Source organism: Phascolarctos cinereus, unplaced genomic scaffold (assembly GCF_003287225.1).
Source record: "Phascolarctos cinereus isolate Bilbo 61053 unplaced genomic scaffold, phaCin_HiC Scaffold_4;HRSCAF=312, whole genome shotgun sequence".
In the NCBI taxonomy this organism is placed as follows: domain Eukaryota; kingdom Metazoa; phylum Chordata; class Mammalia; order Diprotodontia; family Phascolarctidae; genus Phascolarctos; species Phascolarctos cinereus.
This window is the reverse complement of record NW_027555847.1, coordinates 142,903,429-142,916,978: the sequence shown is the minus strand read 5'-3', so window position 1 is coordinate 142,916,978 and position 13,550 is coordinate 142,903,429. Positions and strand designations below refer to the sequence as shown.

At 41.2% G+C, this 13,550-nt stretch overlaps 1 protein-coding gene across 3 annotated transcripts in view; it reads right to left on the bottom strand.

Moving 5' to 3' along the window:
* CORO2A (coronin 2A) overlaps positions 1–13,550 on the bottom strand; it is a 179,439-nt gene that overhangs the window by 124,435 nt on the left and 41,454 nt on the right. The window contains exon 1 of one of the 3 annotated variants that reach the window (XM_020995607.2): positions 7,107–7,593. The exons of the other annotated variants lie outside the window; for them this stretch is intronic. The gene's annotated coding sequence lies outside the window, so the exon portion shown is untranslated. Of the gene's footprint in view, positions 1–7,106; positions 7,594–13,550 lie in introns of those variants that run through there. 3 annotated transcript variants of the gene reach the window in all.

Here is a 13,550-nt window from a genome sequence, read left to right as displayed (position 1 = left end):
TTGGCCAAGATTCACATTTTTAATTAGAAGATAGGTTCATGTTATTATTCAACCCATTTTCCTCCATTATAGGATGCACCCAACCTGCCCATGACCTATGAGGGCTTTATTAACCATTGTCTAAACTAGTGAATAAAAGGAATGTCTTATTTGGAAACTATTGATAACAACCCACATGTATATGGTCTTCAATGTTTACAAAGTTTTTTACACATATTTGACTCTCATAAGAAGTCTGAGAAATGAGTGCTGCAGACATTATTATTACTCTCATTTTCCAGAAGAGAAAAAGGGGAAAAAGCAGGGTAGAAAAAGAATAGATTAGGGGAACGCAATACCCGTCTTCAGGTATTTCAAAGACTGTCTGGAAGAGGGATTAGACGTGTTCTGCTTGTCCCCGGAGGGAAGAACCAGGAGCAAATCAAACAGCTGAAAATGCTGAAAGGCAAAATTTAGTTTTGCTACAATGCAAAATTTCCTAATCATTAGAGCTATCCAAAAAGGGAGTCAGGCTGATCTCTGGAAGGGAGGGATAAGGGGAGCAGAGTACGGGCCACTCCCTCATTGGAGACCTTCCATCCATAGCTGGATCACCATAGGTGTTGGTTTATCAAGTGGGAATTTTTTTTTTCAGGCATGGGTGAGGGAGGCTGGATGGCCCTTGTGGTCTCTTCTGACTAATTTTCTCTGATTCTTGGAAGCTGAGGAAAAAGAAGGGACTTATTTAGGGCTCTCATAAGCTAGTAAGCATTAGGAGTTGTTTTATTTTTTAGAGGTTGTTTTCAAACCCAAATGTCCCCTGATTCCAAAACCAGGAGTCTCTTCGTTGTCCCTACTTCCCCACCTCACTAGATTTGTCTTAAAAAACAAAAAAACCCAACAACTTAGCATGGTTTTATGCTCTACTGTTCAGCTAATTAATTCCCTAGCCACTGCTTTCTGCAAGTATTGAAAACAGCTCCTAGAAAATGAAAGCAAAACAGATGCCACAGAGAGATCATGGTAAATCTCTATTTATAAGCCTTGATGTGTTTGGGTTAAAGGTGTGAAGGTTATGATCTGATAAAGTTGGATTGATACTCAAAGCAGGTAGAGATTGGTGGGAATAGCACGAAGCCAACTGGAGACCGGGCTAAAGGTGTGGAGAGAACTGTTTAATGTGTAAATCTTATCGCTGTGAAATTAGGTATCTTAGCAGCTATAGAACAAAAGAGGGTAAGGAGCTGTGGGGAAAGTACAATCCAGAGGAAGTCAGGCTGGTAACTTTCCTTATTCTGGCATGCTCCCCGCCCCAAGCATCTCTGCCTGGTGACATCTTACCCATCCCTTCACGGTCCTACTCAAATACTATGTCGTCTCACTTAACTAATTTTGACTCTCACATCTATATATCTAGCCTTAATCTTTCTCTCCCAATGGTTCACTGCTAATTGCCTGCCGGACATCAACACCTGGATATCCAGAGCACACCATCTCTTCCCTGTTAAATCAGCTTTTTTCCCCTCCCTCCCTCCCTCCCTCCCTTCCTTCCTTTCTTCCTTCCTTCCTTCCTTCCTTCCTTCCTTCCTTCCTTCCTTCCTTCCTTCCTTCCTTCCTTCCTTCCTTCCTTCCTTCCTTCCTTCCTTCCTTCCTTCCTTCCTTCCTTCCTTCTTTATTTCCTTCATTCTTTTCTTTTCCTTTCCTTTTTCTTCCTGCCTTCCTTTATTTCAAATTTCCCAGTTGTGGTGAGGGTACTACTCACCCTCTATTGTAATTTGCAATAATTCTTTATTCTTCCCTCTCCCTTTATTCTCTCAGCCAATTCACTTCCACAAAATCTCTTGCCCCTTTTTCCCTTCCTTCTATTCATGTGGCCACCACTCTTATTCAGACCCTCATCAACTCTTTCCTAGTCTATAGCAATGACCTCTTAATTATCTTTTCTCCTCTAATCCATCCTCCAAGTAGCTGTTAATCTTTCTAAGACACAGGTTTGATTATATCATTCTCTAGCTCAAAAAGCTCCTAGTGACTTCTCATTGTTACTAAGATAAAAAACCAAATCCTCCACTGGCATTTAAGTCCCACCCACCCATCCCCAGTGGCTCCCACCTAGCTTTCTAGCCTTAATGTAGGTATTTCTATTCTTTCTCACACTCTATATGCCAGCCACATTAGACTACACATGATTTCCAAGTGTGACCTCATTTCTCTTGCCTTCATGCGTTCATTCAAGCAGTGGCCTAGGCCTGAAACACACTTACTCCCTAATTCCACTTTTCTGAATTTGTCTTTCAAGGCTTGACTCAGATGCTATCTCCTCCAAATTACCTTGCACAATCTCTCCAGTTTATTTTCTTCCTTCTCAGATCATTAGGATTTTCTTATCTGTGTGTGCACATTGTCTTCCCCAGGAGGATGTAAACTCCTTTAGGGCAAAGATTATTTTATTTTTATCCTTGTATTTCTAGTGCTTATCGCATTGCTTTATCTACTCCAGATCTTTAATATTTAACTAGGGCTTAGCAGAGTGCTTGGCATATAGTAGACACAATAAATGTTTACTGATTGATTGACTGACTGGATTGCTGAATTGAATTATTAAATCTCACAGTACTTTGTGCTCCCATTACACACTTACAATATTCTAATTTACAATTATTTGTGCCAATGTCTTAGTTCTTCCACTAGACTATAAACTGCTTGGGGGCAAGAAACATATCTTCTTTCTCTATGTCCCCTATACCATGAGTGTTCTGCATTTAGTAGGTATTTAATAAATGTTTGCAGGATGAATAAATGCCATGGGCATTTTCCCCCCCACTTTCCCAGTAAAAAGTATCAAAACATTGTCACTTCACAGGTTTGACTTGTATGACCCTTCTCCAAAGGACTACTTATTTCTTTTTTGGTAGTCTTCAAATTAGGTAAATTGCTGACACTAAGTGCTAGAGTTTTGGTCATGGCTGCCTGTTTCAAAACAGCTGTGATACTAGTGGGTCTGCTCAACTGAAGGGGATTAATTAGTATGCTTTCCAATTCAATTATGGCAATTTATGGCATATTTTTGCTTACTTTGCATAACTTTGTTTTTATTTAACACAATAAATGATATAGTTCCCCTAACTGCTAGTGCTCCTCCACCTCCAAATTAGCTATTAACTTCGTATAATTTTGTATTATCTCACATGTGTCCATGTGAGTCAATGTATTGATTTTAAAGTTGGCCTGTTGGAGTCCCTTTATGCAGGCAAGCATTCCTCAGCTCCCTTGCCACTATCCTTAAGGACTTTATGAATTTATGATTCAAGTTACCCAATAGCCTAAGCTTCTTTAGGCCAGGGACGATACTTTTTTAGTCTTTGAATCTATAAAGCTTACCACAGAATAGGCACTAAAGAAGTGATTGTTGATTACATGACTGCACAAGCACAGAAATTCTATATTGGATTATTTTTCTTCTCTCTCATTACATTCTGAAATGATGGGGCTTTGCCCTCTGAGAGGTTCAACAGGCAAAACCAAAAGCATTCTTAATTCAAGGAGCCATAGAATTTTGGAGCTGGAAGGGATCTTTACTAACTAGCTGAATCAACTAATTTTACAGATGGAGAAATGAAAGCCTCCAGAAGGGAGGTCAAAGGTCACACTGCTAGTTAGTGACAGAACATGGAATAGAATCCAGGTTTCCTGACTCTCCATCCAGTTATCTTTGGATTACACCAGGAGAGAACAATGGCCTTCTTTCATTCTCACTCCTTTGCCTAGTAACCACACCAAATGTTTCTGTCCTTATCAGCTAGCTGTACTACAAGTAACCATGTAAGCTATATTCAATGACAGGACAAATTCCATCTTATTGTCTGGGAAGGAAAAAAAAGGCTTTGTAATCAATCAGGTGGAGCTTTATTGAGTCATTTACCCCTTTCAGGGCTCTTGAGAGGCCAACCTCACTTCACACAGGTGAGTAATATACTTCCAGAAAGTCATTTGTACAATGAAAGATTGTTAGCTAATATTGGAAGAGAAAAGAGAAACCATGGTGGTGATGGAAGAAAAATACTAAAGGCCCATCCAAGTTAATGAAAATGAATGTGAATAAAGGGGAAAATGAAGGGGAGAAGAGAGGGAAATTAGATTTGACATGAAATATCTGACATGAATTTGTAGCCCTTTGATTAGATAGGAGGATTTGTAACTGGCATTTCTGAATGCCCCAAAGATAGGAATATAATAACAATAATAATAATAATAATAATAAACACTTATAAGGCACTTACTGTGTGCCAGATATTTTACAATCATTGTTTCATTTGATCCTCACCTACCTGGAAAATATAGGCTATATAGTCCCCATTTTTTTTAAAGATGAGGAGACTGAAGCAAAAAGAAATGAAGTGACTTGTCTAGTAAGTGTCTGAGGCAGAATTTGAACTCAGGTGTTTCTGGTTCCAGTCCTGGTGTTCTATCCACTCTACTGCCTAGTTGCTTCAAGGAAGTTCTAAGTCACCATGATTCACCTGGCTATATCTTTCATTTAGCCCAAGACAAAACAATTGAGATTATTTTCTTAAGGAAAAAGCAAACAAAGGAGGAAACCATGCTCCTTAGGAAGGTGAAGAAAAAGTAAGAAGCTTCTTGATGAGGATGAAAGAAGGGAGTGTAAAAGCTGGCTTGAAACTTACATCAAAAAAACTAAGATCTTGGCAACTGTCCCCATCACTTCCTAGCAAATAGAGGGAGAAGAAATAGAAACAGAGTCAGATTTTATATTCCTGGGCTCAAAGATCATTGCAGACTGTAACTGCCGCCATGAAATGAAAAGATGCTTCTCCTTGGAAAGAAAGCTATGGCAAAACTGGACAATATACTAAAAAGCAGAGATATCACCTTGCCAACAAAGGTCCATATAGTCAAAGTTATAGTTTTTCCAGTAGCAATGTATGGCTGTGAGAGTTGCACTATAAGGAGAGCTGAGTGCCACAGAATCAACACTTTCAAATTGCGGTGTTGGAGAAGACTTTTAAAAAAAAATTAAAAATTTTTTATTAATTTATTTTGATTTATCAACAATTACTTCCAAAGCTTTTGAGTTTTTAATTATTCTCCCCCTCTCCCTCCCTCCCTCCCCACGACAGCACGCAATCTGATATAGGCTATACTTATACATTCCTATTAAACATATTTTCACATTAATCATGTTGTAAGGAAGAATTAGAACCAATAGGAGGAACCACAAGAAAGAGAAAACTAAGCACAACAGAAGAAAAAAATGGTAAATAGTATGCTTTGATTTGCATTCAAAGTCCATAGTTCTTCCTTTGGATGTGGATAGCATTTTCAATCATGAGACCTTTGGAGATGTCTTAGATCCTTGCATTACTGAGAAGGGCTAAGTCTATCAACATTAGTCATCATGCAACATGGCTGTTACTGTGTACAATGTTCTCCTGGTTCTGCTCACTTCACTCAGCATCAGTCCATATAAGTCTTTCCAGGTTTTTCTGAAGTCTGCCTGCTCATCATTTCTTAGTACAATAGTATTCCATTACATTCATATGCCACAACTTGATCAGCCATTCCCCAATTGATGGGCATCCTCTCAATTTCCAATTCTTTGCCACCACAAAAAGAGCTGCTATGAATATTTTTGTACATGTGGGTCCTTTTCCCATTTGTATGATCTCTTTGGGATATAGCCCTAGAAGTGCTATTGCTGGGTCAAAGGGTATGCACATTTTTATAGCCCCTTGGGCATAGTTCCAAATTGTTCTCCAAAATGGTTGGATCATTTCACAACTCCACCAACAATGCATTAGTGTTCCAATTTTTCCACATCTTCTGCGTTGGAGAAGACTTCTGAGAATCCCTTGGACAGCAAGGAGATCAAATCAGTCCATACTTAAAGAAATTAATTCAGACTATTCACTGGAAGGTCAGATACTGAAGCTGAAGCTTAAATGCTTTGGTCACATAATGAGAAGACGGGATTCACTGAAAAAGACCCCGATGCTGGGAAAGATTGAAGGCAAAAGGAAAAGGAGATGGCAGAGGATGAGATGGATAGACAGTATGATAGAAACAACAAAGATGAACCTGGACAGATTTCAAGAGATGGTATAGAATAGAAAGGGCCTGGTGTGCTATGGTCTGTAGAGTCACGAAGAGTTAAATGACTAAACGACAACAACAAATGCTCCTGAAAGGTATCATACGGACCGCCCTGAAGAGTGGAAACTGGTTTACAGAGGACAAACATCCCTACAGCAACAGAGGAGTATAAAAAGATGACAGTCTTTGGAGTTCACAGTATTGCAGTTTATGGAATCACAGAATGTAGAGCTGCATAGGACTCCAGATATCTTTGCCAAGAAAACCCCAAGGACAGTATGGTCCATGGGGTCACAAAGAGGCGGACATAACTGAACAACAACAATAAAAAGGACTCTAGGGCTCATCTATTTAGGATTTGTTCTGTGAAGTTTGGATTCAGTCAGAAGGCTGCAGTGGAGGACCCAGAGGGCCACATGTGGCCTCGAGGCTGAAGGTTCCTCACCCCTGATTTAGATCTCCTTGCGTCACACATAAGAAAACTGAAGCTCAAAGAAAGAAAGCAATTTGCCCATAGTCACTTGAGTAAGAAGCAGCAGATATGAGATCTGAACTGGCATTATTTGACTTCAGATCTAGTGCCCATGCTACTCGCCTACAACTGCCTCCTTAGGCCAATTCCTTCACTTGTGCACTTCACCCTGCTGCCTCCTTACCTTGTTCCTTACCCTAAGGGTAGAATGTTAGAGAGAGAGAGAGAGAGAGAGAGAGAGAGAGAGAGAGAGAGAGAGAGAGAGAGAGAGAGAGAGTGTGTGTGTGGTGTGTGTGTGTGTGTGTGTGTGTGTGTGTGTGTGTGTGTATGGGGGTAGGGCACACAGCACAGACAGGACTCATGGTCATGCTAGCTCCAGCAGTAGAAGACACCATCTTGTTCCCCACAGCTGAAGTCTATCTACTTGCAAAGAGAGCCCTGGACAGCAGAGCAATCAGTCAATCAGCAAGGAGTTCTGGGGAAAAGCATAGGTAGACATCAAATCTCTTAAGAGTTCCTGCCCGTAGCTCCAGGACAACTTTACCTTTCTGGAGTTTCCAGATACTTCACTGGAACTCAGGGTACTCAAAGCAGCCAGGACTAACAGCCATTGGAGGAACTAGATATAAAATAACGGGAAAATATAAAGTGTGTTAGGAAAACGGTGGGCATTTTTCACCTCATTTACTAGGGTGAATCTGGCAATTACATACTCTGCAACTGCCCCATGGATAAACAGAGGCATTTTATTCAGAGAAAAACCCAAGCAATTTTTCTTTAAGGGTGTAGAGACTCCTGCCCCCTACATGTAGATGCCCTGTAAGGCTCTGACTTAGGCCCTCTTGGCTTCTTTCTATGCAATCCTCTCTCTTAGAATACTTATTTATTTTCACGGCAATGTCAAGTGAAGCATGGTTGAAATAACTGGAGTAGGCATCGGGAGACTTGGGATCTAGATCTAAAACTTTGTGTGTCCTTGGACACTTCATATCTATAGGCTTCCATTTCTCCATCTATAAAACGAAGAGGTTGAATTAGCTGATGTCCAAGGTCTCTTCCACCTTAAAAGTCTTTGATTCTAAACTATCACCCTGTTGCCAGTGATATACATACATACACACACGTGTAGATATATATTTATATGTACATATGTATGTATATATGCACGCACACACACGTGCACACACACACACACACATTTATACATATGCATCTTCAGCCCTGACCTCTCACTCTAGTTCTAGGCTCATTCTGCCAACAGCCATAAGCACATCGTCTGGGATGTCTGGCTCTCACTTCAAATTCCTTATGTATCAAAAACTGAGCTCATTATCTTCCCTGAAAAGTTGACTGCTTCCCCCATCTACTATTTCATTTCAGTCAGTGACATTAGCATTTTTCCAGGAACTGAAACTCAAAACCTTAAAGTCATCTGTGACTCTCCTTTGCTCCACTCTCTATGCCCAGTTGATCTCCAAATACATTTTTCTCCCTTTCTAAACTTTCTCAGTTATGTCCCTTTCTCTGCATTCTTTCTACCACCACTTGTCCAGATCCTCTTTTCTTCTGTGATTTCTCCCTGCACTGATTCACCCTGCTCACTCATGTCTGGTTATTCTTTCCCTAAACACCACTTTCACCATGCCATTTCTCTGCTCTAGAATCTGTAATGGCTCCCTCTTGCCTTCCTTGTGGAGTACAACTCTGTTCTGCCTGGCTTTCAAAGCCATTTATCATCTAAGTCTATCCTCTCTAGAGAATATAATGAGGGCCCTTTCTTTCTCCCCACCCTACCCTGCACTTAGCATGTGCAGATATTCTCTGCATACTTCCAATGGCCCAAGTAGGAACTCAGTGGCAGCTGATGATTATGTATGATTCATTCATTCATCACTGGGTTGAGACTCCATAACTGGCTGCTGAGCCATGACTACAGAAAAGGGGCAACTTGTTCCTTTACTTTGTTTTTTCTTTCCAGTTTTGAAGCATGAAAGCAATTCAGGCATGACCCGAGAGTCAGGTGGGGTTGCCCTTCCCCCAACTTGGACACAAACCATAAGTGCATAACCTGTATTCATTTAGGGGAGAGCGAAGGGTATCTCCTACCAGTTCTGAGTCATCATAATTCTCTGAAAGTAAGAGAAACCAGCAGGGGGCAGTAGCTCTTTTAGTATATCCACAGAATTCTGCCTCACCAGCCAGTCATGGTCACTCAATAACTAGCATTTATATAGAGTTTGAAGGTTTGTAAAGTGCTTTATTATCTCATTTTATCCTCATAACAACCATGGAAAGTAAATGCTATGAGAATCCACATCTTACAGATAAGGAAACTGAAGCAAATAGAAGCGAGGCAACTTGCCCAGGGTCACACAGCTAAGTGTCTGAGGTTTATTTTGAACTCAGGTCTTCCTGACTCCAGGTCCAGAACTTTATCCACAGTACCACCAGCAAGGGGTTATATGTGTGAGGCTGGATGCTAGATACCTACAGTTCTTGTATGGCCCATTGGTAGCAAGCAGAGAATATCTGTGGAAGCTGAGAGGAGAAAGCCTCCATTAATAGAACCATGTTTCCCATCACTTCCCAATACTTTATTTCTTTAGGTCTTTCTTGATCTCCCTAACTACTAATGTTTTCTCTCTCTCCCCAAATTATCGTGTACTCCTGTGTTTATTTTGCATATATGCATACACACATATATTATATATGCATACATATACATGTGTGTATGCATACATATCCACACACATACATATATATATATACACATGTTGCCTCCTCTAATAAAATGTAGGCCTCTTGAGTGCAAGGACTATTTCTTTTCTGGCTTTGTATCCTCAGCGCCTAGCACAGTGCCTAGTGCTTAGAAGGCCCTTAATAAATGCTTATTGATTTGGGCAGTCTCAGCTCCTTACTATTCTCTACAAATGCCATGCTCAACATCACTTTGTACATTGTAAATAGCTGCAAAATTATCAGCTTTGATCATGACTCTATTAACATTCTCCTCCCAGGCACAATCACGGCTTAGAGGCGACCTGGTTTCTTGTTGGAGGAGCTTCAAGTATAGGCTTAGACAACCATGTCTGCTGAAGACCAGCCTCACTGTCCTCAGAAAGGGTCATCACTGAAAGGTAGATATAGATATAGAGCTACGTCTATACCTATATCTGCCAGCTCTCTACATATAGATACACACATATATCAAGCTATATATGTATGTATACACACGTATCTATTTACCTACAGCAAAAGAGAGAGAGAGAGAGAGAATCTTGTTTACACATGGTTGTAAGAATATTGTCTCCTCTCATTCAACTAACTGTGAACTCCCTGAGGGAAGGGGCTGTTTTTGCCTTCCTTGATAAGGCCAGCACCTAGCACATAGTCAGCATTTAATAAATGCCTGTTGACTTGACTTCACTTGCCTCTCTCCAGAGGGTTATCCAATCTCAGAATCCATTAACACAAGGGTGAAATAATGGCAGAAAACATATTAGCTAACCTAATTAATTATTTTTGTTGACTCTCTGGTAGGCTAGAAACAGCTATTAGTTTGCAGAGCAGGGTGTGACTGAGTGGTTTTGGCCACCACATTCCTTTCAGAGTCTATATTAAAGGAACATTGAGTAATTAATGGGAACGTGGAAGAATTTCAGCTATTTATATATTCCTACTAGTTTATAAGATGCAATTCTTCTTGGTATATTGTAGAAGGGGGCAGCTAGGGTGCCTGGTCTGAAGTCAGGAAGACTCATCTTTGTGAGTTCAAATCTGGCCTCGGACCCTGGGCAAGTCACTTAACCCTGTTTGCCTTGGTTCCTCATCTGTAAAATGAGTTGGAGAAAGAAATGGCAAATCACTCTAGGATCTTGGCCAAGAAAATGCCAAATGGAGTCATGAAGAGTTGGCCACGATTGAAAATGATTCAACAGGGCAGCTAGGTGGCACAGTGGATAGAGCACCAACCCTGGAGTCAGAAGGATCTGAGCTCAAATTTGGCCTCAGACACTTGACACTAGCTGTGTGACCCTGGGCAAGTCACTTAACCCCATTGCCTAGCCAAAAAAAAAAAGACTCAACAACAACATGTATAAGAGCAAGTGGGTATGCATGTATGTGTGTGTGTGTGTGTATATACATATATACACACATATGCATATACACACGTGTACATACATATATGTAGACATATGTCCATAGTTATACAAAAAATATATATCACACTCATATATACACATGCACCTACACACATGTATACATGCACCAATTTATATTTATCTATCTTCCTTTCAAAGCATAAGGATGACTCAAAACTGGTGGGAGATACCTTCTCTCTACCCTACATAAATACAGGTTATGTGGTCATGACGTGCCCAGTTAAATGGAAGGGTGTGTACGTATGTGTATGTGTATACACATGTGTACATGCACATGTATAGGAATACAGGTATATACATGTATGTGTAAATATGCAAACACTGCCTATACATGCATAATATAATACATGTATATATCATGTATGCATGTATCTACACATACAAACCTATGTGCATACATACTTGCATTTGTTACATACACACATACACATATCCTACTAAGTGCTAGACCCTGCTGCCCACTCCTTATCCTACTGCTGCTTTACTTTCCCTCTTTTACCAAGACCTCCAGGGGCCATGCCTGGGAGGGGATAACCCTGGACCAAGCAGCCTCATCTTTACCCTGTCCATTTACCATCTTGCCTGTGTGACTACTGCAGTGGGGGTCTGGTGCATGCAGAGAGCACTTGGGTTAGCATTTCTCCATATTGAAAGGCTAGGGAGCTGTATCCAAGAGAATTAGAACTGATGTGCAACAGGGGAAGATTTACAAAGCATTTATATAGTGCCTACTATGTAATCAGGTGCTTTACAAATATTATCTCATTTAATCTTCACGACAATCCTTCGAGGTAGGTGCTATTATTATCCCCATTTTACAGTTGAGGAAACTGAGGCAGGTAGAAGTTTAGTGACTTGCCCAGGTTCATACAGGCAGTAAGTGTCTGAGTCTGAATTTGAACTCAGGTCTCCTGACTCCAGGCTCAGCACTCTATCCACTGTGTTACCTAGCTGCTTCATGCAGGGGAAGTGCCATGGAAAAACTGTAGAGCACATGTGGACATTCTGTAACTGGTCCTAGTCAAATAACTATGTGTTAGAGAGAAGGCTCTTTGGTTGGCTGCAGAGGCAAAGGTCTGTCATTTTCCTTTTCTGTCATAAAATAAAACTACATGGGAAAAAAACAAAAAGTACATCTAGGCCTCCCTTGGCCTCTCTTTCACTCATGTGAAAAACCATGGTATAAGGGGGAAAGCCTTGGGGCCTTCTCCTGCCCTGAGGCCTGGTGAACAATTCTTGTCCTTAATTTTGCTCTTTTCCCTCTTTTAAGTGAAAGAGATTGGAGTCTCTGAACTTTGGAGTTTCAAAAGGTCAGGAGAGTAGACCATAGGAATCTACAAGTCAGAGTCTAGACTGGATTTTACAGCCAGTACCCCAAGGAGCAAGGAGTGACCTTGTATAACCTGATACAAAAACTTAGTGACTTCCTATACTATAACTCCTTCACTGGTCATCACTCCTCTATCTGTGGAGTCTTCCCCATTAGAATGTAAGCTCTTGCCACCCTCTCCCACTCCCAGTGGCCACCATGTTTTCTGGATAGGCCAGCCCAGGCTTCCCTGTAAGGAAATGGTCAGGGAGTACTGAGGATCACTGCTCCAGAGCCCACGTTAACAAAATCAGAGAGAGGCCATGGGGTCTAGCAGTGACTAGCTATTCAGAGAGAAAACTGTAATGGTGCTGGCCTATGGGAGCCTAGTGTTTTGTGAAGCTGTTCATTCTTATGAAGAGGTCGATTATGCTTTTTGCTATGATATACTGGAAGAGAGATCCTCACACCCCTGTGGGACACACTATCCCCAAGGATCTAAGAAAGAGACTGACATCTGACTATGCAAGGTCCAGGACAGAAAGTATGAACCCTGTTTCTTGAGGAGTAATGATGACAGGCTATTGCAACTGCAGATTGATAGCTGATGACCTGTACAATGACCTTTACAGGATGAATGTGGTGGATGTCATCTGTGTCTGTGAGACTCCATTCCATTCAGAAGGCTGACTTCTTCACTTCTCAATGCTCCTGTCACACATTCCACCCCTATCTGCTGGAGCTCTGTTCTCCCTTCAGGAATGACCTCAGGGCCCTCCTTCATACCCAGCTATGTGACTTTGATACAGCTCACTATGGGGCCAGTATCTCTGGCCAGAAGGTGCTATCAGGAAGCACAGAGTGAACTAGATGCCACCACTGAAGCCCATGGTGGGAGATCCCAGAGGCAACACAGGCAGCCAGTAAGGATCTGACGCAGCCTCCAGAAGTTGCTTCCCCAACAACCATTCAGGTCATGTATCTGCCCTCCAACCAGAAAAGGAAAAGAGCTAAGTGCTTCCTAGAGCTGAAGAATGAGTTTGGGGAGACTCAGAGCCAACATGGCTCTAGTACAGAGGTTCCCAAACTTATTTGGCATACTGCCCCCTTTCAAAAAAAAAAAAAAGCTCAGTACCCCCCTGGAAATCTACTTACCTTACTTGACCCTGAGCAAATCACTTAACCCCATTTGCTTCAGTTTCCTTATCTTCAAAATGATCTAGAGAAGGAAACGGCAAACCATCCAAGTATCTTTGCCAAGAAAACCCCAAATGGTGGATGGAAAGTCAGACACAACTGGAATGACTCAATAACAAATACTCATTTTACAGATAAGAACATAGAGGCTGTGGGCATGTAAGTGATTTGATCAAGGGCATACTAGCAATAAAAGACAGAATTTGAATCCAGGCCCTCTGAATACAAAGCCAATGTTGTTACTATACCACACTGCCTCCTCCTGGTCTATAACAGACAAACATACTCATAGGGAAGAAGAGCAAACAGTATGAACACA